The sequence below is a fragment of the Schistocerca americana genome, unplaced genomic scaffold, assembly GCF_021461395.2.
Source record: "Schistocerca americana isolate TAMUIC-IGC-003095 unplaced genomic scaffold, iqSchAmer2.1 HiC_scaffold_444, whole genome shotgun sequence".
In the NCBI taxonomy this organism is placed as follows: Eukaryota; Metazoa; Arthropoda; class Insecta; order Orthoptera; family Acrididae; genus Schistocerca; species Schistocerca americana.
In genome coordinates, this window is record NW_025726175.1 from 13,547 (window position 1) to 35,907 (window position 22,361).

The following is a 22,361-nucleotide window of genomic DNA, read 5'->3' on the forward strand; positions in this document are numbered from 1 at the left end:
ATTCGTACCGCGACAGTTCGCAGTTTCGAAGATCGCGTTTCGTTACGTGGAATACCCGTAGAAGAAAAATGTACGTTTTGTGCGGTGGCCGGGAATCGAACCCGGATCAACTGCTCGGGAAGCAACCATGCTGACCGTTACACCACCACCGCGTTGTGCTGCGTCCCACCCACGCCCTGATGTGTCGGCTACCCTCCTGCCATCAGAGGCCGAAGGCGATGGCGCTGTAGGCGCTCAACGCCAGGCCAGAGGTGAGCACCTCTGAACGCAGTGCGTTGGTGCTGCTAGGGCGATGTAGCGTAACTAGAAGCAGAACTGACAGCCGTTGAAAAACTGCCCTTTAAGTTACAGCTGGGCGATAAAACAAATATCTAATGTGACGTACTTACTGATGATCCAGAGACGATTCAGCATACGTGTGCCAAACCAGAAGTAGAAAGCGCCTAAGTATCACAATATTAAGTTGGTTAGTTTGATGCCCGCCTGGAGCATGTCATTAGCTTCCCCTGAGGGCGAAATGCACAGCGGAGCCGTTGCTAGGGAACGGCCTTTTGTGTCGTTTTTTGTTTTCTCTGCGTCAATGTGAATATTGATAACTACAGTTCTGCTCGTTCCACTCAAGGCAGATGGCGACGGAAAACAATGGTTTAAGGCACCATGTTTAAGCTGTGGTTCCCGAAAGGGAGGGTGGGGTGCAACCTCACATCTGACAACTCGTTTTAAATACTCTAAAACCAACGTAATTCCTTCACACAAGAAAAAAACACGCTAATTTCGCCGTCAGGCTCTGGAGATGTTCCTAGAAACGACGGTAGTAGAGACTTTGCGCTCACACGTCAGATTGGCCGAGCGGTCTAAGGCGCCAGATTTAAGCTCTGGTTCCCTAAGGGGAGCGTGGGTTCGAACCCCACATCTGACAATGCATTTTAAATATTTCAAAATTACCAATTTCGTACATGCGGGAAAACAAGTAAATTACGCGGGAACAGGTTCCACAGATACTACTAGAAACGGCAGTGACTATGGTGCTTGCCTTGCAAGTTTGATTGTCTGGCGGTCAGAAAGAATGGAAAGCTGCTAGGAGACATGGCTTTCAGCCACGAGGCCCGTATTCGATTCCCGGTAGCCGAACATACTTTCGTTTGCTGAGTCTTGGTTATTCTCACGGCATTTACGATACCTTTGTGTTGTGGTTTTTGGGGTCCAAGCATCAGGCAAGCAAACGTGAACGAAAGCAGGGGTATTGGACTGCAGACGTGCCACATTGCGTAGCTCGATAGCTGAGTAAGTTAGAGCGTCGTGCTGTGAACACAAAGGCCACGTATTCGACCGCACCAAGTGCCATTTCATTTTACGCCCCTAAAAGACAATGCTTCCTCCAGCGAGACACTGCCAGGTAAATAACAAGCGATCTTCACAAGAAGTAAGGTGTATACACGTCGCGCGATACTGTCGCCAACGGCCATACCGCGCGTAGTGCAGCGGTTCTCGTCTGTTCACCGGCGTTAAGATCCGTTGGCCGTGGTTAGTACTTGGATGCATGCTCGGCTGGGAACTCGATGTGCTGTTGGCTTCTTTCATTTTGCATTTTTCCTTCGGTTTCGCTGTTGCTTAGCGATAATGATGCGGTCCCGCACGCTGGCGCCACTCTTACCTCTCGGTACACTAAGGGGCGAATCTGTGGCCACAATAAAATGAAAGGTTCTGTCGTGTGTTTGTCGATTTTTGGTCTCTCCCAGTCGTTTCTCCCTCCTGCCCTCTACATATATGCCCATTTCCAAGCGTCAGCTTTCGCGTCAGCCGAGCAAAGTCGAGACAAGTCGACACATGGAGACACACGATGCTGAGAAACGAAACCCGCAGACTAGCGCCCTGGCAGCACGGACTGAGACGAGGGGCGAAGGAAAACTATTCGTACCGCGACAGTTCGCAGTTTCGAAGATCGCGTTTCGTTACGTGGAATACCCGTAGAAGAAAAATGTACGTTTTGTGCGGTGGCCGGGAATCGAACCCGGATCAACTGCTTGGGAAGCAACCATGCTGACCGTTACACCACCACCGCGTTGTGCTGCGTCCCACCCACGCCCTGATGTGTCGGCTACCCTCCTGCCATCAGAGGCCGAAGGCGATGGCGCTGTAGGCGCTCAACGCCAGGCCAGAGGTGAGCACCTCTGAACGCAGTGCGTTGGTGCTGCTAGGGCGATGTAGCGTAACTAGAAGCAGAACTGACAGCCGTTGAAAAACTGCCCTTTAAGTTACAGCTGGGCGATAAAACAAATAACTAATGTGACGTACTTACTGATGATCCAGAGACGATTCAGCATACGTGTGCCAAACCAGAAGTAGAAAGCGCCTAAGTATCACAATATTAAGTTGGTTAGTTTGATGCCCGCCTGGAGCATGTCATTAGCTTCCCCTGAGGGCGAAATGCACAGCGGAGCCGTTGCTAGGGAACGGCCTTTTGTGTCGTTTTTTGTTTTCTCTGCGTCAATGTGAATATTGATAACTACAGTTCTGCTCGTTCCACTCAAGGCAGATGGCGACGGAAAACAATGGTTTAAGGCACCATGTTTAAGCTGTGGTTCCCGAAAGGGAGGGTGGGGTGCAACCTCACATCTGACAACTCGTTTTAAATACTCTAAAACCAACGTAATTCCTTCACACAAGAAAAAAACACGCTAATTTCGCCGTCAGGCTCTGGAGATGTTCCTAGAAACGACGGTAGTAGAGACTTTGCGCTCACACGTCAGATTGGCCGAGCGGTCTAAGGCGCCAGATTTAAGCTCTGGTTCCCTAAGGGGAGCGTGGGTTCGAACCCCACATCTGACAATGCATTTTAAATATTTCAAAATTACCAATTTCGTACATGCGGGAAAACAAGTAAATTACGCGGGAACAGGTTCCACAGATACTACTAGAAACGGCAGTGACTATGGTGCTTGCCTTGCAAGTTTGATTGTCTGGCGGTCAGAAAGAATGGAAAGCTGCTAGGAGACATGGCTTTCAGCCACGAGGCCCGTATTCGATTCCCGGTAGCCGAACATACTTTCGTTTGCTGAGTCTTGGTTATTCTCACGGCATTTACGATACCTTTGTGTTGTGGTTTTTGGGGTCCAAGCATCAGGCAAGCAAACGTGAACGAAAGCAGGGGTATTGGACTGCAGACGTGCCACATTGCGTAGCTCGATAGCTGAGTAAGTTAGAGCGTCGTGCTGTGAACACAAAGGCCACGTATTCGACCGCACCAAGTGCCATTTCATTTTACGCCCCTAAAAGACAATGCTTCCTCCAGCGAGACACTGCCAGGTAAATAACAAGCGATCTTCACAAGAAGTAAGGTGTATACACGTCGCGCGATACTGTCGCCAACGGCCATACCGCGCGTAGTGCAGCGGTTCTCGTCTGTTCACCGGCGTTAAGATCCGTTGGCCGTGGTTAGTACTTGGATGCATGCTCGGCTGGGAACTCGATGTGCTGTTGGCTTCTTTCATTTTGCATTTTTCCTTCGGTTTCGCTGTTGCTTAGCGATAATGATGCGGTCCCGCACGCTGGCGCCACTCTTACCTCTCGGTACACTAAGGGGCGAATCTGTGGCCACAATAAAATGAAAGGTTCTGTCGTGTGTTTGTCGATTTTTGGTCTCTCCCAGTCGTTTCTCCCTCCTGCCCTCTACATATATGCCCATTTCCAAGCGTCAGCTTTCGCGTCAGCCGAGCAAAGTCGAGACAAGTCGACACATGGAGACACACGATGCTGAGAAACGAAACCCGCAGACTAGCGCCCTGGCAGCACGGACTGAGACGAGGGGCGAAGGAAAACTATTCGTACCGCGACAGTTCGCAGTTTCGAAGATCGCGTTTCGTTACGTGGAATACCCGTAGAAGAAAAATGTACGTTTTGTGCGGTGGCCGGGAATCGAACCCGGATCAACTGCTCGGGAAGCAACCATGCTGACCGTTACACCACCACCGCGTTGTGCTGCGTCCCACTCCCACGCCCTGATGTGTCGGCTACCCTCCTGCCATCAGAGGCCGAAGGCGATGGCGCTGTAGGCGCTCAACGCCAGGCCAGAGGTGAGCACCTCTGAACGCAGTGCGTTGGTGCTGCTAGGGCGATGTAGCGTAACTAGAAGCAGAACTGACAGCCGTTGAAAAACTGCCCTTTAAGTTACAGCTGGGCGATAAAACAAATATCTAATGTGACGTACTTACTGATGATCCAGAGACGATTCAGCATACGTGTGCCAAACCAGAAGTAGAAAGCGCCTAAGTATCACAATATTAAGTTGGTTAGTTTGATGCCCGCCTGGAGCATGTCATTAGCTTCCCCTGAGGGCGAAATGCACAGCGGAGCCGTTGCTAGGGAACGGCCTTTTGTGTCGTTTTTTGTTTTCTCTGCGTCAATGTGAATATTGATAACTACAGTTCTGCTCGTTCCACTCAAGGCAGATGGCGACGGAAAACAATGGTTTAAGGCACCATGTTTAAGCTGTGGTTCCCGAAAGGGAGGGTGGGGTGCAACCTCACATCTGACAACTCGTTTTAAATACTCTAAAACCAACGTAATTCCTTCACACAAGAAAAAAACACGCTAATTTCGCCGTCAGGCTCTGGAGATGTTCCTAGAAACGACGGTAGTAGAGACTTTGCGCTCACACGTCAGATTGGCCGAGCGGTCTAAGGCGCCAGATTTAAGCTCTGGTTCCCTAAGGGGAGCGTGGGTTCGAACCCCACATCTGACAATGCATTTTAAATATTTCAAAATTACCAATTTCGTACATGCGGGAAAACAAGTAAATTACGCGGGAACAGGTTCCACAGATACTACTAGAAACGGCAGTGACTATGGTGCTTGCCTTGCAAGTTTGATTGTCTGGCGGTCAGAAAGAATGGAAAGCTGCTAGGAGACATGGCTTTCAGCCACGAGGCCCGTATTCGATTCCCGGTAGCCGAACATACTTTCGTTTGCTGAGTCTTGGTTATTCTCACGGCATTTACGATACCTTTGTGTTGTGGTTTTTGGGGTCCAAGCATCAGGCAAGCAAACGTGAACGAAAGCAGGGGTATTGGACTGCAGACGTGCCACATTGCGTAGCTCGATAGCTGAGTAAGTTAGAGCGTCGTGCTGTGAACACAAAGGCCACGTATTCGACCGCACCAAGTGCCATTTCATTTTACGCCCCTAAAAGACAATGCTTCCTCCAGCGAGACTCTGCCAGGTAAATAACAAGCGATCTTCACAAGAAGTAAGGTGTATACACGTCGCGCGATACTGTCGCCAACGGCCATACCGCGCGTAGTGCAGCGGTTCTCGTCTGTTCACCGGCGTTAAGATCCGTTGGCCGTGGTTAGTACTTGGATGCATGCTCGGCTGGGAACTCGATGTGCTGTTGGCTTCTTTCATTTTGCATTTTTCCTTCGGTTTCGCTGTTGCTTAGCGATAATGATGCGGTCCCGCACGCTGGCGCCACTCTTACCTCTCGGTACACTAAGGGGCGAATCTGTGGCCACAATAAAATGAAAGGTTCTGTCGTGTGTTTGTCGATTTTTGGTCTCTCCCAGTCGTTTCTCCCTCCTGCCCTCTACATATATGCCCATTTCCAAGCGTCAGCTTTCGCGTCAGCCGAGCAAAGTCGAGACAAGTCGACACATGGAGACACACGATGCTGAGAAACGAAACCCGCAGACTAGCGCCCTGGCAGCACGGACTGAGACGAGGGGCGAAGGAAAACTATTCGTACCGCGACAGTTCGCAGTTTCGAAGATCGCGTTTCGTTACGTGGAATACCCGTAGAAGAAAAATGTACGTTTTGTGCGGTGGCCGGGAATCGAACCCGGATCAACTGCTCGGGAAGCAACCATGCTGACCGTTACACCACCACCGCGTTGTGCTGCGTCCCACTCCCACGCCCTGATGTGTCGGCTACCCTCCTGCCATCAGAGGCCGAAGGCGATGGCGCTGTAGGCGCTCAACGCCAGGCCAGAGGTGAGCACCTCTGAACGCAGTGCGTTGGTGCTGCTAGGGCGATGTAGCGTAACTAGAAGCAGAACTGACAGCCGTTGAAAAACTGCCCTTTAAGTTACAGCTGGGCGATAAAACAAATATCTAATGTGACGTACTTACTGATGATCCAGAGACGATTCAGCATACGTGTGCCAAACCAGAAGTAGAAAGCGCCTAAGTATCACAATATTAAGTTGGTTAGTTTGATGCCCGCCTGGAGCATGTCATTAGCTTCCCCTGAGGGCGAAATGCACAGCGGAGCCGTTGCTAGGGAACGGCCTTTTGTGTCGTTTTTTGTTTTCTCTGCGTCAATGTGAATATTGATAACTACAGTTCTGCTCGTTCCACTCAAGGCAGATGGCGACGGAAAACAATGGTTTAAGGCACCATGTTTAAGCTGTGGTTCCCGAAAGGGAGGGTGGGGTGCAACCTCACATCTGACAACTCGTTTTAAATACTCTAAAACCAACGTAATTCCTTCACACAAGAAAAAAACACGCTAATTTCGCCGTCAGGCTCTGGAGATGTTCCTAGAAACGACGGTAGTAGAGACTTTGCGCTCACACGTCAGATTGGCCGAGCGGTCTAAGGCGCCAGATTTAAGCTCTGGTTCCCTAAGGGGAGCGTGGGTTCGAACCCCACATCTGACAATGCATTTTAAATATTTCAAAATTACCAATTTCGTACATGCGGGAAAACAAGTAAATTACGCGGGAACAGGTTCCACAGATACTACTAGAAACGGCAGTGACTATGGTGCTTGCCTTGCAAGTTTGATTGTCTGGCGGTCAGAAAGAATGGAAAGCTGCTAGGAGACATGGCTTTCAGCCACGAGGCCCGTATTCGATTCCCGGTAGCCGAACATACTTTCGTTTGCTGAGTCTTGGTTATTCTCACGGCATTTACGATACCTTTGTGTTGTGGTTTTTGGGGTCCAAGCATCAGGCAAGCAAACGTGAACGAAAGCAGGGGTATTGGACTGCAGACGTGCCACATTGCGTAGCTCGATAGCTGAGTAAGTTAGAGCGTCGTGCTGTGAACACAAAGGCCACGTATTCGACCGCACCAAGTGCCATTTCATTTTACGCCCCTAAAAGACAATGCTTCCTCCAGCGAGACACTGCCAGGTAAATAACAAGCGATCTTCACAAGAAGTAAGGTGTATACACGTCGCGCGATACTGTCGCCAACGGCCATACCGCGCGTAGTGCAGCGGTTCTCGTCTGTTCACCGGCGTTAAGATCCGTTGGCCGTGGTTAGTACTTGGATGCATGCTCGGCTGGGAACTCGATGTGCTGTTGGCTTCTTTCATTTTGCATTTTTCCTTCGGTTTCGCTGTTGCTTAGCGATAATGATGCGGTCCCGCACGCTGGCGCCACTCTTACCTCTCGGTACACTAAGGGGCGAATCTGTGGCCACAATAAAATGAAAGGTTCTGTCGTGTGTTTGTCGATTTTTGGTCTCTCCCAGTCGTTTCTCCCTCCTGCCCTCTACATATATGCCCATTTCCAAGCGTCAGCTTTCGCGTCAGCCGAGCAAAGTCGAGACAAGTCGACACATGGAGACACACGATGCTGAGAAACGAAACCCGCAGACTAGCGCCCTGGCAGCACGGACTGAGACGAGGGGCGAAGGAAAACTATTCGTACCGCGACAGTTCGCAGTTTCGAAGATCGCGTTTCGTTACGTGGAATACCCGTAGAAGAAAAATGTACGTTTTGTGCGGTGGCCGGGAATCGAACCCGGATCAACTGCTCGGGAAGCAACCATGCTGACCGTTACACCACCACCGCGTTGTGCTGCGTCCCACTCCCACGCCCTGATGTGTCGGCTACCCTCCTGCCATCAGAGGCCGAAGGCGATGGCGCTGTAGGCGCTCAACGCCAGGCCAGAGGTGAGCACCTCTGAACGCAGTGCGTTGGTGCTGCTAGGGCGATGTAGCGTAACTAGAAGCAGAACTGACAGCCGTTGAAAAACTGCCCTTTAAGTTACAGCTGGGCGATAAAACAAATATCTAATGTGACGTACTTACTGATGATCCAGAGACGATTCAGCATACGTGTGCCAAACCAGAAGTAGAAAGCGCCTAAGTATCACAATATTAAGTTGGTTAGTTTGATGCCCGCCTGGAGCATGTCATTAGCTTCCCCTGAGGGCGAAATGCACAGCGGAGCCGTTGCTAGGGAACGGCCTTTTGTGTCGTTTTTTGTTTTCTCTGCGTCAATGTGAATATTGATAACTACAGTTCTGCTCGTTCCACTCAAGGCAGATGGCGACGGAAAACAATGGTTTAAGGCACCATGTTTAAGCTGTGGTTCCCGAAAGGGAGGGTGGGGTGCAACCTCACATCTGACAACTCGTTTTAAATACTCTAAAACCAACGTAATTCCTTCACACAAGAAAAAAACACGCTAATTTCGCCGTCAGGCTCTGGAGATGTTCCTAGAAACGACGGTAGTAGAGACTTTGCGCTCACACGTCAGATTGGCCGAGCGGTCTAAGGCGCCAGATTTAAGCTCTGGTTCCCTAAGGGGAGCGTGGGTTCGAACCCCACATCTGACAATGCATTTTAAATATTTCAAAATTACCAATTTCGTACATGCGGGAAAACAAGTAAATTACGCGGGAACAGGTTCCACAGATACTACTAGAAACGGCAGTGACTATGGTGCTTGCCTTGCAAGTTTGATTGTCTGGCGGTCAGAAAGAATGGAAAGCTGCTAGGAGACATGGCTTTCAGCCACGAGGCCCGTATTCGATTCCCGGTAGCCGAACATACTTTCGTTTGCTGAGTCTTGGTTATTCTCACGGCATTTACGATACCTTTGTGTTGTGGTTTTTGGGGTCCAAGCATCAGGCAAGCAAACGTGAACGAAAGCAGGGGTATTGGACTGCAGACGTGCCACATTGCGTAGCTCGATAGCTGAGTAAGTTAGAGCGTCGTGCTGTGAACACAAAGGCCACGTATTCGACCGCACCAAGTGCCATTTCATTTTACGCCCCTAAAAGACAATGCTTCCTCCAGCGAGACACTGCCAGGTAAATAACAAGCGATCTTCACAAGAAGTAAGGTGTATACACGTCGCGCGATACTGTCGCCAACGGACATACCGCGCGTAGTGCAGCGGTTCTCGTCTGTTCACCGGCGTTAAGATCCGTTGGCCGTGGTTAGTACTTGGATGCATGCTCGGCTGGGAACTCGATGTGCTGTTGGCTTCTTTCATTTTGCATTTTTCCTTCGGTTTCGCTGTTGCTTAGCGATAATGATGCGGTCCCGCACGCTGGCGCCACTCTTACCTCTCGGTACACTAAGGGGCGAATCTGTGGCCACAATAAAATGAAAGGTTCTGTCGTGTGTTTGTCGATTTTTGGTCTCTCCCAGTCGTTTCTCCCTCCTGCCCTCTACATATATGCCCATTTCCAAGCGTCAGCTTTCGCGTCAGCCGAGCAAAGTCGAGACAAGTCGACACATGGAGACACACGATGCTGAGAAACGAAACCCGCAGACTAGCGCCCTGGCAGCACGGACTGAGACGAGGGGCGAAGGAAAACTATTCGTACCGCGACAGTTCGCAGTTTCGAAGATCGCGTTTCGTTACGTGGAATACCCGTAGAAGAAAAATGTACGTTTTGTGCGGTGGCCGGGAATCGAACCCGGATCAACTGCTCGGGAAGCAACCATGCTGACCGTTACACCACCACCGCGTTGTGCTGCGTCCCACTCCCACGCCCTGATGTGTCGGCTACCCTCCTGCCATCAGAGGCCGAAGGCGATGGCGCTGTAGGCGCTCAACGCCAGGCCAGAGGTGAGCACCTCTGAACGCAGTGCGTTGGTGCTGCTAGGGCGATGTAGCGTAACTAGAAGCAGAACTGACAGCCGTTGAAAAACTGCCCTTTAAGTTACAGCTGGGCGATAAAACAAATATCTAATGTGACGTACTTACTGATGATCCAGAGACGATTCAGCATACGTGTGCCAAACCAGAAGTAGAAAGCGCCTAAGTATCACAATATTAAGTTGGTTAGTTTGATGCCCGCCTGGAGCATGTCATTAGCTTCCCCTGAGGGCGAAATGCACAGCGGAGCCGTTGCTAGGGAACGGCCTTTTGTGTCGTTTTTTGTTTTCTCTGCGTCAATGTGAATATTGATAACTACAGTTCTGCTCGTTCCACTCAAGGCAGATGGCGACGGAAAACAATGGTTTAAGGCACCATGTTTAAGCTGTGGTTCCCGAAAGGGAGGGTGGGGTGCAACCTCACATCTGACAACTCGTTTTAAATACTCTAAAACCAACGTAATTCCTTCACACAAGAAAAAAACACGCTAATTTCGCCGTCAGGCTCTGGAGATGTTCCTAGAAACGACGGTAGTAGAGACTTTGCGCTCACACGTCAGATTGGCCGAGCGGTCTAAGGCGCCAGATTTAAGCTCTGGTTCCCTAAGGGGAGCGTGGGTTCGAACCCCACATCTGACAATGCATTTTAAATATTTCAAAATTACCAATTTCGTACATGCGGGAAAACAAGTAAATTACGCGGGAACAGGTTCCACAGATACTACTAGAAACGGCAGTGACTATGGTGCTTGCCTTGCAAGTTTGATTGTCTGGCGGTCAGAAAGAATGGAAAGCTGCTAGGAGACATGGCTTTCAGCCACGAGGCCCGTATTCGATTCCCGGTAGCCGAACATACTTTCGTTTGCTGAGTCTTGGTTATTCTCACGGCATTTACGATACCTTTGTGTTGTGGTTTTTGGGGTCCAAGCATCAGGCAAGCAAACGTGAACGAAAGCAGGGGTATTGGACTGCAGACGTGCCACATTGCGTAGCTCGATAGCTGAGTAAGTTAGAGCGTCGTGCTGTGAACACAAAGGCCACGTATTCGACCGCACCAAGTGCCATTTCATTTTACGCCCCTAAAAGACAATGCTTCCTCCAGCGAGACACTGCCAGGTAAATAACAAGCGATCTTCACAAGAAGTAAGGTGTATACACGTCGCGCGATACTGTCGCCAACGGCCATACCGCGCGTAGTGCAGCGGTTCTCGTCTGTTCACCGGCGTTAAGATCCGTTGGCCGTGGTTAGTACTTGGATGCATGCTCGGCTGGGAACTCGATGTGCTGTTGGCTTCTTTCATTTTGCATTTTTCCTTCGGTTTCGCTGTTGCTTAGCGATAATGATGCGGTCCCGCACGCTGGCGCCACTCTTACCTCTCGGTACACTAAGGGGCGAATCTGTGGCCACAATAAAATGAAAGGTTCTGTCGTGTGTTTGTCGATTTTTGGTCTCTCCCAGTCGTTTCTCCCTCCTGCCCTCTACATATATGCCCATTTCCAAGCGTCAGCTTTCGCGTCAGCCGAGCAAAGTCGAGACAAGTCGACACATGGAGACACACGATGCTGAGAAACGAAACCCGCAGACTAGCGCCCTGGCAGCACGGACTGAGACGAGGGGCGAAGGAAAACTATTCGTACCGCGACAGTTCGCAGTTTCGAAGATCGCGTTTCGTTACGTGGAATACCCGTAGAAGAAAAATGTACGTTTTGTGCGGTGGCCGGGAATCGAACCCGGATCAACTGCTCGGGAAGCAACCATGCTGACCGTTACACCACCACCGCGTTGTGCTGCGTCCCACTCCCACGCCCTGATGTGTCGGCTACCCTCCTGCCATCAGAGGCCGAAGGCGATGGCGCTGTAGGCGCTCAACGCCAGGCCAGAGGTGAGCACCTCTGAACGCAGTGCGTTGGTGCTGCTAGGGCGATGTAGCGTAACTAGAAGCAGAACTGACAGCCGTTGAAAAACTGCCCTTTAAGTTACAGCTGGGCGATAAAACAAATATCTAATGTGACGTACTTACTGATGATCCAGAGACGATTCAGCATACGTGTGCCAAACCAGAAGTAGAAAGCGCCTAAGTATCACAATATTAAGTTGGTTAGTTTGATGCCCGCCTGGAGCATGTCATTAGCTTCCCCTGAGGGCGAAATGCACAGCGGAGCCGTTGCTAGGGAACGGCCTTTTGTGTCGTTTTTTGTTTTCTCTGCGTCAATGTGAATATTGATAACTACAGTTCTGCTCGTTCCACTCAAGGCAGATGGCGACGGAAAACAATGGTTTAAGGCACCATGTTTAAGCTGTGGTTCCCGAAAGGGAGGGTGGGGTGCAACCTCACATCTGACAACTCGTTTTAAATACTCTAAAACCAACGTAATTCCTTCACACAAGAAAAAAACACGCTAATTTCGCCGTCAGGCTCTGGAGATGTTCCTAGAAACGACGGTAGTAGAGACTTTGCGCTCACACGTCAGATTGGCCGAGCGGTCTAAGGCGCCAGATTTAAGCTCTGGTTCCCTAAGGGGAGCGTGGGTTCGAACCCCACATCTGACAATGCATTTTAAATATTTCAAAATTACCAATTTCGTACATGCGGGAAAACAAGTAAATTACGCGGGAACAGGTTCCACAGATACTACTAGAAACGGCAGTGACTATGGTGCTTGCCTTGCAAGTTTGATTGTCTGGCGGTCAGAAAGAATGGAAAGCTGCTAGGAGACATGGCTTTCAGCCACGAGGCCCGTATTCGATTCCCGGTAGCCGAACATACTTTCGTTTGCTGAGTCTTGGTTATTCTCACGGCATTTACGATACCTTTGTGTTGTGGTTTTTGGGGTCCAAGCATCAGGCAAGCAAACGTGAACGAAAGCAGGGGTATTGGACTGCAGACGTGCCACATTGCGTAGCTCGATAGCTGAGTAAGTTAGAGCGTCGTGCTGTGAACACAAAGGCCACGTATTCGACCGCACCAAGTGCCATTTCATTTTACGCCCCTAAAAGACAATGCTTCCTCCAGCGAGACACTGCCAGGTAAATAACAAGCGATCTTCACAAGAAGTAAGGTGTATACACGTCGCGCGATACTGTCGCCAACGGACATACCGCGCGTAGTGCAGCGGTTCTCGTCTGTTCACCGGCGTTAAGATCCGTTGGCCGTGGTTAGTACTTGGATGCATGCTCGGCTGGGAACTCGATGTGCTGTTGGCTTCTTTCATTTTGCATTTTTCCTTCGGTTTCGCTGTTGCTTAGCGATAATGATGCGGTCCCGCACGCTGGCGCCACTCTTACCTCTCGGTACACTAAGGGGCGAATCTGTGGCCACAATAAAATGAAAGGTTCTGTCGTGTGTTTGTCGATTTTTGGTCTCTCCCAGTCGTTTCTCCCTCCTGCCCTCTACATATATGCCCATTTCCAAGCGTCAGCTTTCGCGTCAGCCGAGCAAAGTCGAGACAAGTCGACACATGGAGACACACGATGCTGAGAAACGAAACCCGCAGACTAGCGCCCTGGCAGCACGGACTGAGACGAGGGGCGAAGGAAAACTATTCGTACCGCGACAGTTCGCAGTTTCGAAGATCGCGTTTCGTTACGTGGAATACCCGTAGAAGAAAAATGTACGTTTTGTGCGGTGGCCGGGAATCGAACCCGGATCAACTGCTCGGGAAGCAACCATGCTGACCGTTACACCACCACCGCGTTGTGCTGCGTCCCACTCCCACGCCCTGATGTGTCGGCTACCCTCCTGCCATCAGAGGCCGAAGGCGATGGCGCTGTAGGCGCTCAACGCCAGGCCAGAGGTGAGCACCTCTGAACGCAGTGCGTTGGTGCTGCTAGGGCGATGTAGCGTAACTAGAAGCAGAACTGACAGCCGTTGAAAAACTGCCCTTTAAGTTACAGCTGGGCGATAAAACAAATATCTAATGTGACGTACTTACTGATGATCCAGAGACGATTCAGCATACGTGTGCCAAACCAGAAGTAGAAAGCGCCTAAGTATCACAATATTAAGTTGGTTAGTTTGATGCCCGCCTGGAGCATGTCATTAGCTTCCCCTGAGGGCGAAATGCACAGCGGAGCCGTTGCTAGGGAACGGCCTTTTGTGTCGTTTTTTGTTTTCTCTGCGTCAATGTGAATATTGATAACTACAGTTCTGCTCGTTCCACTCAAGGCAGATGGCGACGGAAAACAATGGTTTAAGGCACCATGTTTAAGCTGTGGTTCCCGAAAGGGAGGGTGGGGTGCAACCTCACATCTGACAACTCGTTTTAAATACTCTAAAACCAACGTAATTCCTTCACACAAGAAAAAAACACGCTAATTTCGCCGTCAGGCTCTGGAGATGTTCCTAGAAACGACGGTAGTAGAGACTTTGCGCTCACACGTCAGATTGGCCGAGCGGTCTAAGGCGCCAGATTTAAGCTCTGGTTCCCTAAGGGGAGCGTGGGTTCGAACCCCACATCTGACAATGCATTTTAAATATTTCAAAATTACCAATTTCGTACATGCGGGAAAACAAGTAAATTACGCGGGAACAGGTTCCACAGATACTACTAGAAACGGCAGTGACTATGGTGCTTGCCTTGCAAGTTTGATTGTCTGGCGGTCAGAAAGAATGGAAAGCTGCTAGGAGACATGGCTTTCAGCCACGAGGCCCGTATTCGATTCCCGGTAGCCGAACATACTTTCGTTTGCTGAGTCTTGGTTATTCTCACGGCATTTACGATACCTTTGTGTTGTGGTTTTTGGGGTCCAAGCATCAGGCAAGCAAACGTGAACGAAAGCAGGGGTATTGGACTGCAGACGTGCCACATTGCGTAGCTCGATAGCTGAGTAAGTTAGAGCGTCGTGCTGTGAACACAAAGGCCACGTATTCGACCGCACCAAGTGCCATTTCATTTTACGCCCCTAAAAGACAATGCTTCCTCCAGCGAGACACTGCCAGGTAAATAACAAGCGATCTTCACAAGAAGTAAGGTGTATACACGTCGCGCGATACTGTCGCCAACGGCCATACCGCGCGTAGTGCAGCGGTTCTCGTCTGTTCACCGGCGTTAAGATCCGTTGGCCGTGGTTAGTACTTGGATGCATGCTCGGCTGGGAACTCGATGTGCTGTTGGCTTCTTTCATTTTGCATTTTTCCTTCGGTTTCGCTGTTGCTTAGCGATAATGATGCGGTCCCGCACGCTGGCGCCACTCTTACCTCTCGGTACACTAAGGGGCGAATCTGTGGCCACAATAAAATGAAAGGTTCTGTCGTGTGTTTGTCGATTTTTGGTCTCTCCCAGTCGTTTCTCCCTCCTGCCCTCTACATATATGCCCATTTCCAAGCGTCAGCTTTCGCGTCAGCCGAGCAAAGTCGAGACAAGTCGACACATGGAGACACACGATGCTGAGAAACGAAACCCGCAGACTAGCGCCCTGGCAGCACGGACTGAGACGAGGGGCGAAGGAAAACTATTCGTACCGCGACAGTTCGCAGTTTCGAAGATCGCGTTTCGTTACGTGGAATACCCGTAGAAGAAAAATGTACGTTTTGTGCGGTGGCCGGGAATCGAACCCGGATCAACTGCTCGGGAAGCAACCATGCTGACCGTTACACCACCACCGCGTTGTGCTGCGTCCCACTCCCACGCCCTGATGTGTCGGCTACCCTCCTGCCATCAGAGGCCGAAGGCGATGGCGCTGTAGGCGCTCAACGCCAGGCCAGAGGTGAGCACCTCTGAACGCAGTGCGTTGGTGCTGCTAGGGCGATGTAGCGTAACTAGAAGCAGAACTGACAGCCGTTGAAAAACTGCCCTTTAAGTTACAGCTGGGCGATAAAACAAATATCTAATGTGACGTACTTACTGATGATCCAGAGACGATTCAGCATACGTGTGCCAAACCAGAAGTAGAAAGCGCCTAAGTATCACAATATTAAGTTGGTTAGTTTGATGCCCGCCTGGAGCATGTCATTAGCTTCCCCTGAGGGCGAAATGCACAGCGGAGCCGTTGCTAGGGAACGGCCTTTTGTGTCGTTTTTTGTTTTCTCTGCGTCAATGTGAATATTGATAACTACAGTTCTGCTCGTTCCACTCAAGGCAGATGGCGACGGAAAACAATGGTTTAAGGCACCATGTTTAAGCTGTGGTTCCCGAAAGGGAGGGTGGGGTGCAACCTCACATCTGACAACTCGTTTTAAATACTCTAAAACCAACGTAATTCCTTCACACAAGAAAAAAACACGCTAATTTCGCCGTCAGGCTCTGGAGATGTTCCTAGAAACGACGGTAGTAGAGACTTTGCGCTCACACGTCAGATTGGCCGAGCGGTCTAAGGCGCCAGATTTAAGCTCTGGTTCCCTAAGGGGAGCGTGGGTTCGAACCCCACATCTGACAATGCATTTTAAATATTTCAAAATTACCAATTTCGTACATGCGGGAAAACAAGTAAATTACGCGGGAACAGGTTCCACAGATACTACTAGAAACGGCAGTGACTATGGTGCTTGCCTTGCAAGTTTGATTGTCTGGCGGTCAGAAAGAATGGAAAGCTGCTAGGAGACATGGCTTTCAGCCACGAGGCCCGTATTCGATTCCCGGTAGCCGAACATACTTTCGTTTGCTGAGTCTTGGTTATTCTCACGGCATTTACGATACCTTTGTGTTGTGGTTTTTGGGGTCCAAGCATCAGGCAAGCAAACGTGAACGAAAGCAGGGGTATTGGACTGCAGACGTGCCACATTGCGTAGCTCGATAGCTGAGTAAGTTAGAGCGTCGTGCTGTGAACACAAAGGCCACGTATTCGACCGCACCAAGTGCCATTTCATTTTACGCCCCTAAAAGACAATGCTTCCTCCAGCGAGACACTGCCAGGTAAATAACAAGCGATCTTCACAAGAAGTAAGGTGTATACACGTCGCGCGATACTGTCGCCAACGGCCATACCGCGCGTAGTGCAGCGGTTCTCGTCTGTTCACCGGCGTTAAGATCCGTTGGCCGTGGTTAGTACTTGGATGCATGCTCGGCTGGGAACTCGATGTGCTGTTGGCTTCTTTCATTTTGCATTTTTCCTTCGGTTTCGCTGTTGCTTAGCGATAATGATGCGGTCCCGCACGCTGGCGCCACTCTTACCTCTCGGTACACTAAGGGGCGAATCTGTGGCCACAATAAAATGAAAGGTTCTGTCGTGTGTTTGTCGATTTTTGGTCTCTCCCAGTCGTTTCTCCCTCCTGCCCTCTACATATATGCCCATTTCCAAGCGTCAGCTTTCGCGTCAGCCGAGCAAAGTCGAGACAAGTCGACACATGGAGACACACGATGCTGAGAAACGAAACCCGCAGACTAGCGCCCTGGCAGCACGGACTGAGACGAGGGGCGAAGGAAAACTATTCGTACCGCGACAGTTCGCAGTTTCGAAGATCGCGTTTCGTTACGTGGAATACCCGTAGAAGAAAAATGTACGTTTTGTGCGGTGGCCGGGAATCGAACCCGGATCAACTGCTCGGGAAGCAACCATGCTGACCGTTACACCACCACCGCGTTGTGCTGCGTCCCACTCCCACGCCCTGATGTGTCGGCTACCCTCCTGCCATCAGAGGCCGAAGGCGATGGCGCTGTAGGCGCTCAACGCCAGGCCAGAGGTGAGCACCTCTGAACGCAGTGCGTTGGTGCTGCTAGGGCGATGTAGCGTAACTAGAAGCAGAACTGACAGCCGTTGAAAAACTGCCCTTTAAGTTACAGCTGGGCGATAAAACAAATATCTAATGTGACGTACTTACTGATGATCCAGAGACGATTCAGCATACGTGTGCCAAACCAGAAGTAGAAAGCGCCTAAGTATCACAATATTAAGTTGGTTAGTTTGATGCCCGCCTGGAGCATGTCATTAGCTTCCCCTGAGGGCGAAATGCACAGCGGAGCCGTTGCTAGGGAACGGCCTTTTGTGTCGTTTTTTGTTTTCTCTGCGTCAATGTGAATATTGATAACTACAGTTCTGCTCGTTCCACTCAAGGCAGATGGCGACGGAAAACAATGGTTTAAGGCACCATGTTTAAGCTGTGGTTCCCGAAAGGGAGGGTGGGGTGCAACCTCACATCTGACAACTCGTTTTAAATACTCTAAAACCAACGTAATTCCTTCACACAAGAAAAAAACACGCTAATTTCGCCGTCAGGCTCTGGAGATGTTCCTAGAAACGACGGTAGTAGAGACTTTGCGCTCACACGTCAGATTGGCCGAGCGGTCTAAGGCGCCAGATTTAAGCTCTGGTTCCCTAAGGGGAGCGTGGGTTCGAACCCCACATCTGACAATGCATTTTAAATATTTCAAAATTACCAATTTCGTACATGCGGGAAAACAAGTAAATTACGCGGGAACAGGTTCCACAGATACTACTAGAAACGGCAGTGACTATGGTGCTTGCCTTGCAAGTTTGATTGTCTGGCGGTCAGAAAGAATGGAAAGCTGCTAGGAGACATGGCTTTCAGCCACGAGGCCCGTATTCGATTCCCGGTAGCCGAACATACTTTCGTTTGCTGAGTCTTGGTTATTCTCACGGCATTTACGATACCTTTGTGTTGTGGTTTTTGGGGTCCAAGCATCAGGCAAGCAAACGTGAACGAAAGCAGGGGTATTGGACTGCAGACGTGCCACATTGCGTAGCTCGATAGCTGAGTAAGTTAGAGCGTCGTGCTGTGAACACAAAGGCCACGTATTCGACCGCACCAAGTGCCATTTCATTTTACGCCCCTAAAAGACAATGCTTCCTCCAGCGAGACACTGCCAGGTAAATAACAAGCGATCTTCACAAGAAGTAAGGTGTATACACGTCGCGCGATACTGTCGCCAACGGCCATACCGCGCGTAGTGCAGCGGTTCTCGTCTGTTCACCGGCGTTAAGATCCGTTGGCCGTGGTTAGTACTTGGATGCATGCTCGGCTGGGAACTCGATGTGCTGTTGGCTTCTTTCATTTTGCATTTTTCCTTCGGTTTCGCTGTTGCTTAGCGATAATGATGCGGTCCCGCACGCTGGCGCCACTCTTACCTCTCGGTACACTAAGGGGCGAATCTGTGGCCACAATAAAATGAAAGGTTCTGTCGTGTGTTTGTCGATTTTTGGTCTCTCCCAGTCGTTTCTCCCTCCTGCCCTCTACATATATGCCCATTTCCAAGCGTCAGCTTTCGCGTCAGCCGAGCAAAGTCGAGACAAGTCGACACATGGAGACACACGATGCTGAGAAACGAAACCCGCAGACTAGCGCCCTGGCAGCACGGACTGAGACGAGGGGCGAAGGAAAACTATTCGTACCGCGACAGTTCGCAGTTTCGAAGATCGCGTTTCGTTACGTGGAATACCCGTAGAAGAAAAATGTACGTTTTGTGCGGTGGCCGGGAATCGAACCCGGATCAACTGCTCGGGAAGCAACCACGCTGACCGTTACACCACCACCGCGTTGTGCTGCGTCCCACTCCCACGCCCTGATGTGTCGGCTACCCTCCTGCCATCAGAGGCCGAAGGCGATGGCGCTGTAGGCGCTCAACGCCAGGCCAGAGGTGAGCACCTCTGAACGCAGTGCGTTGGTGCTGCTAGGGCGATGTAGCGTAACTAGAAGCAGAACTGACAGCCGTTGAAAAACTGCCCTTTAAGTTACAGCTGGGCGATAAAACAAATATCTAATGTGACGTACTTACTGATGATCCAGAGACGATTCAGCATACGTGTGCCAAACCAGAAGTAGAAAGCGCCTAAGTATCACAATATTAAGTTGGTTAGTTTGATGCCCGCCTGGAGCATGTCATTAGCTTCCCCTGAGGGCGAAATGCACAGCGGAGCCGTTGCTAGGGAACGGCCTTTTGTGTCGTTTTTTGTTTTCTCTGCGTCAATGTGAATATTGATAACTACAGTTCTGCTCGTTCCACTCAAGGCAGATGGCGACGGAAAACAATGGTTTAAGGCACCATGTTTAAGCTGTGGTTCCCGAAAGGGAGGGTGGGGTGCAACCTCACATCTGACAACTCGTTTTAAATACTCTAAAACCAACGTAATTCCTTCACACAAGAAAAAAACACGCTAATTTCGCCGTCAGGCTCTGGAGATGTTCCTAGAAACGACGGTAGTAGAGACTTTGCGCTCACACGTCAGATTGGCCGAGCGGTCTAAGGCGCCAGATTTAAGCTCTGGTTCCCTAAGGGGAGCGTGGGTTCGAACCCCACATCTGACAATGCATTTTAAATATTTCAAAATTACCAATTTCGTACATGCGGGAAAACAAGTAAATTACGCGGGAACAGGTTCCACAGATACTACTAGAAACGGCAGTGACTATGGTGCTTGCCTTGCAAGTTTGATTGTCTGGCGGTCAGAAAGAATGGAAAGCTGCTAGGAGACATGGCTTTCAGCCACGAGGCCCGTATTCGATTCCCGGTAGCCGAACATACTTTCGTTTGCTGAGTCTTGGTTATTCTCACGGCATTTACGATACCTTTGTGTTGTGGTTTTTGGGGTCCAAGCATCAGGCAAGCAAACGTGAACGAAAGCAGGGGTATTGGACTGCAGACGTGCCACATTGCGTAGCTCGATAGCTGAGTAAGTTAGAGCGTCGTGCTGTGAACACAAAGGCCACGTATTCGACCGCACCAAGTGCCATTTCATTTTACGCCCCTAAAAGACAATGCTTCCTCCAGCGAGACACTGCCAGGTAAATAACAAGCGATCTTCACAAGAAGTAAGGTGTATACACGTCGCGCGATACTGTCGCCAACGGCCATACCGCGCGTAGTGCAGCGGTTCTCGTCTGTTCACCGGCGTTAAGATCCGTTGGCCGTGGTTAGTACTTGGATGCATGCTCGGCTGGGAACTCGGTGTGCTGTTGGCTTCTTTCATTTTGCATTTTTCCTTCGGTTTCGCTGTTGCTTAGCGATAATGATGCGGTCCCGCACGCTGGCGCCACTCTTACCTCTCGGTACACTAAGGGGCGAATCTGTGGCCACAATAAAATGAAAGGTTCTGTCGTGTGTTTGTCGATTTTTGGTCTCTCCCAGTCGTTTCTCCCTCCTGCCCTCTACATATATGCCCATTTCCAAGCGTCAGCTTTCGCGTCAGCCGAGCAAAGTCGAGACAAGTCGACACATGGAGACACACGATGCTGAGAAACGAAACCCGCAGACTAGCGCCCTGGCAGCACGGACTGAGACGAGGGGCGAAGGAAAACTATTCGTACCGCGACAGTTCGCAGTTTCGAAGATCGCGTTTCGTTACGTGGAATACCCGTAGAAGAAAAATGTACGTTTTGTGCGGTGGCCGGGAATCGAACCCGGATCAACTGCTCGGGAAGCAACCATGCTGACCGTTACACCACCACCGCGTTGTGCTGCGTCCCACTCCCACGCCCTGATGTGTCTGCTACCCTCCTGCCATCAGAGGCCGAAGGCGATGGCGCTGTAGGCGCTCAACGCCAGGCCAGAGGTGAGCACCTCTGAACGCAGTGCGTTGGTGCTGCTAGGGCGATGTAGCGTAACTAGAAGCAGAACTGACAGCCGTTGAAAAACTGCCCTTTAAGTTACAGCTGGGCGATAAAACAAATATCTAATGTGACGTACTTACTGATGATCCAGAGACGATTCAGCATACGTGTGCCAAACCAGAAGTAGAAAGCGCCTAAGTATCACAATATTAAGTTGGTTAGTTTGATGCCCGCCTGGAGCATGTCATTAGCTTCCCCTGAGGGCGAAATGCACAGCGGAGCCGTTGCTAGGGAACGGCCTTTTGTGTCGTTTTTTGTTTTCTCTGCGTCAATGTGAATATTGATAACTACAGTTCTGCTCGTTCCACTCAAGGCAGATGGCGACGGAAAACAATGGTTTAAGGCACCATGTTTAAGCTGTGGTTCCCGAAAGGGAGGGTGGGGTGCAACCTCACATCTGACAACTCGTTTTAAATACTCTAAAACCAACGTAATTCCTTCACACAAGAAAAAAACACGCTAATTTCGCCGTCAGGCTCTGGAGATGTTCCTAGAAACGACGGTAGTAGAGACTTTGCGCTCACACGTCAGATTGGCCGAGCGGTCTAAGGCGCCAGATTTAAGCTCTGGTTCCCTAAGGGGAGCGTGGGTTCGAACCCCACATCTGACAATGCATTTTAAATATTTCAAAATTACCAATTTCGTACATGCGGGAAAACAAGTAAATTACGCGGGAACAGGTTCCACAGATACTACTAGAAACGGCAGTGACTATGGTGCTTGCCTTGCAAGTTTGATTGTCTGGCGGTCAGAAAGAATGGAAAGCTGCTAGGAGACATGGCTTTCAGCCACGAGGCCCGTATTCGATTCCCGGTAGCCGAACATACTTTCGTTTGCTGAGTCTTGGTTATTCTCACGGCATTTACGATACCTTTGTGTTGTGGTTTTTGGGGTCCAAGCATCAGGCAAGCAAACGTGAACGAAAGCAGGGGTATTGGACTGCAGACGTGCCACATTGCGTAGCTCGATAGCTGAGTAAGTTAGAGCGTCGTGCTGTGAACACAAAGGCCACGTATTCGACC

The 22,361-nt window shown here is 50.3% G+C and overlaps 24 non-coding genes across 24 annotated transcripts; 12 read left to right on the top strand and 12 right to left on the bottom strand.

The window, feature by feature from the left end:
- Positions 1–80: 80 nt before the first annotated feature.
- Positions 81–152, bottom strand: Trnag-ccc. The gene has a single exon. It is a non-coding gene; the product is annotated as a tRNA-Gly (tRNA).
- A 683-nt stretch (positions 153–835) lies between these two features.
- Positions 836–919, top strand: Trnal-uaa. The gene has a single exon. It is a non-coding gene; the product is annotated as a tRNA-Leu (tRNA).
- A 1,071-nt stretch (positions 920–1,990) lies between these two features.
- Positions 1,991–2,062, bottom strand: Trnag-ccc. The gene has a single exon. It is a non-coding gene; the product is annotated as a tRNA-Gly (tRNA).
- A 683-nt stretch (positions 2,063–2,745) lies between these two features.
- On the top strand, positions 2,746–2,829 carry Trnal-uaa. The gene has a single exon. It is a non-coding gene; the product is annotated as a tRNA-Leu (tRNA).
- Positions 2,830–3,900: 1,071 nt separating this feature from the next.
- On the bottom strand, positions 3,901–3,972 carry Trnag-ccc. The gene has a single exon. It is a non-coding gene; the product is annotated as a tRNA-Gly (tRNA).
- Positions 3,973–4,657: 685 nt separating this feature from the next.
- Positions 4,658–4,741, top strand: Trnal-uaa. Its single transcript has one exon. It is a non-coding gene; the product is annotated as a tRNA-Leu (tRNA).
- A 1,071-nt stretch (positions 4,742–5,812) lies between these two features.
- Positions 5,813–5,884, bottom strand: Trnag-ccc. Its single transcript has one exon. It is a non-coding gene; the product is annotated as a tRNA-Gly (tRNA).
- Positions 5,885–6,569: 685 nt separating this feature from the next.
- Positions 6,570–6,653, top strand: Trnal-uaa. The gene has a single exon. It is a non-coding gene; the product is annotated as a tRNA-Leu (tRNA).
- Positions 6,654–7,724: 1,071 nt separating this feature from the next.
- On the bottom strand, positions 7,725–7,796 carry Trnag-ccc. Its single transcript has one exon. It is a non-coding gene; the product is annotated as a tRNA-Gly (tRNA).
- Positions 7,797–8,481: 685 nt separating this feature from the next.
- Trnal-uaa lies at positions 8,482–8,565 on the top strand. The gene has a single exon. It is a non-coding gene; the product is annotated as a tRNA-Leu (tRNA).
- Positions 8,566–9,636: 1,071 nt separating this feature from the next.
- On the bottom strand, positions 9,637–9,708 carry Trnag-ccc. Its single transcript has one exon. It is a non-coding gene; the product is annotated as a tRNA-Gly (tRNA).
- Positions 9,709–10,393: 685 nt separating this feature from the next.
- Positions 10,394–10,477, top strand: Trnal-uaa. The gene has a single exon. It is a non-coding gene; the product is annotated as a tRNA-Leu (tRNA).
- A 1,071-nt stretch (positions 10,478–11,548) lies between these two features.
- On the bottom strand, positions 11,549–11,620 carry Trnag-ccc. The gene has a single exon. It is a non-coding gene; the product is annotated as a tRNA-Gly (tRNA).
- Positions 11,621–12,305: 685 nt separating this feature from the next.
- On the top strand, positions 12,306–12,389 carry Trnal-uaa. Its single transcript has one exon. It is a non-coding gene; the product is annotated as a tRNA-Leu (tRNA).
- A 1,071-nt stretch (positions 12,390–13,460) lies between these two features.
- Positions 13,461–13,532, bottom strand: Trnag-ccc. Its single transcript has one exon. It is a non-coding gene; the product is annotated as a tRNA-Gly (tRNA).
- Positions 13,533–14,217: 685 nt separating this feature from the next.
- Positions 14,218–14,301, top strand: Trnal-uaa. Its single transcript has one exon. It is a non-coding gene; the product is annotated as a tRNA-Leu (tRNA).
- A 1,071-nt stretch (positions 14,302–15,372) lies between these two features.
- Trnag-ccc lies at positions 15,373–15,444 on the bottom strand. Its single transcript has one exon. It is a non-coding gene; the product is annotated as a tRNA-Gly (tRNA).
- A 685-nt stretch (positions 15,445–16,129) lies between these two features.
- Trnal-uaa lies at positions 16,130–16,213 on the top strand. Its single transcript has one exon. It is a non-coding gene; the product is annotated as a tRNA-Leu (tRNA).
- A 1,071-nt stretch (positions 16,214–17,284) lies between these two features.
- On the bottom strand, positions 17,285–17,356 carry Trnag-ccc. The gene has a single exon. It is a non-coding gene; the product is annotated as a tRNA-Gly (tRNA).
- Positions 17,357–18,041: 685 nt separating this feature from the next.
- Trnal-uaa lies at positions 18,042–18,125 on the top strand. The gene has a single exon. It is a non-coding gene; the product is annotated as a tRNA-Leu (tRNA).
- A 1,071-nt stretch (positions 18,126–19,196) lies between these two features.
- Positions 19,197–19,268, bottom strand: Trnag-ccc. Its single transcript has one exon. It is a non-coding gene; the product is annotated as a tRNA-Gly (tRNA).
- Positions 19,269–19,953: 685 nt separating this feature from the next.
- Positions 19,954–20,037, top strand: Trnal-uaa. The gene has a single exon. It is a non-coding gene; the product is annotated as a tRNA-Leu (tRNA).
- Positions 20,038–21,108: 1,071 nt separating this feature from the next.
- On the bottom strand, positions 21,109–21,180 carry Trnag-ccc. The gene has a single exon. It is a non-coding gene; the product is annotated as a tRNA-Gly (tRNA).
- A 685-nt stretch (positions 21,181–21,865) lies between these two features.
- Positions 21,866–21,949, top strand: Trnal-uaa. Its single transcript has one exon. It is a non-coding gene; the product is annotated as a tRNA-Leu (tRNA).
- The last annotated feature ends 412 nt before the right edge of the window (positions 21,950–22,361 follow it).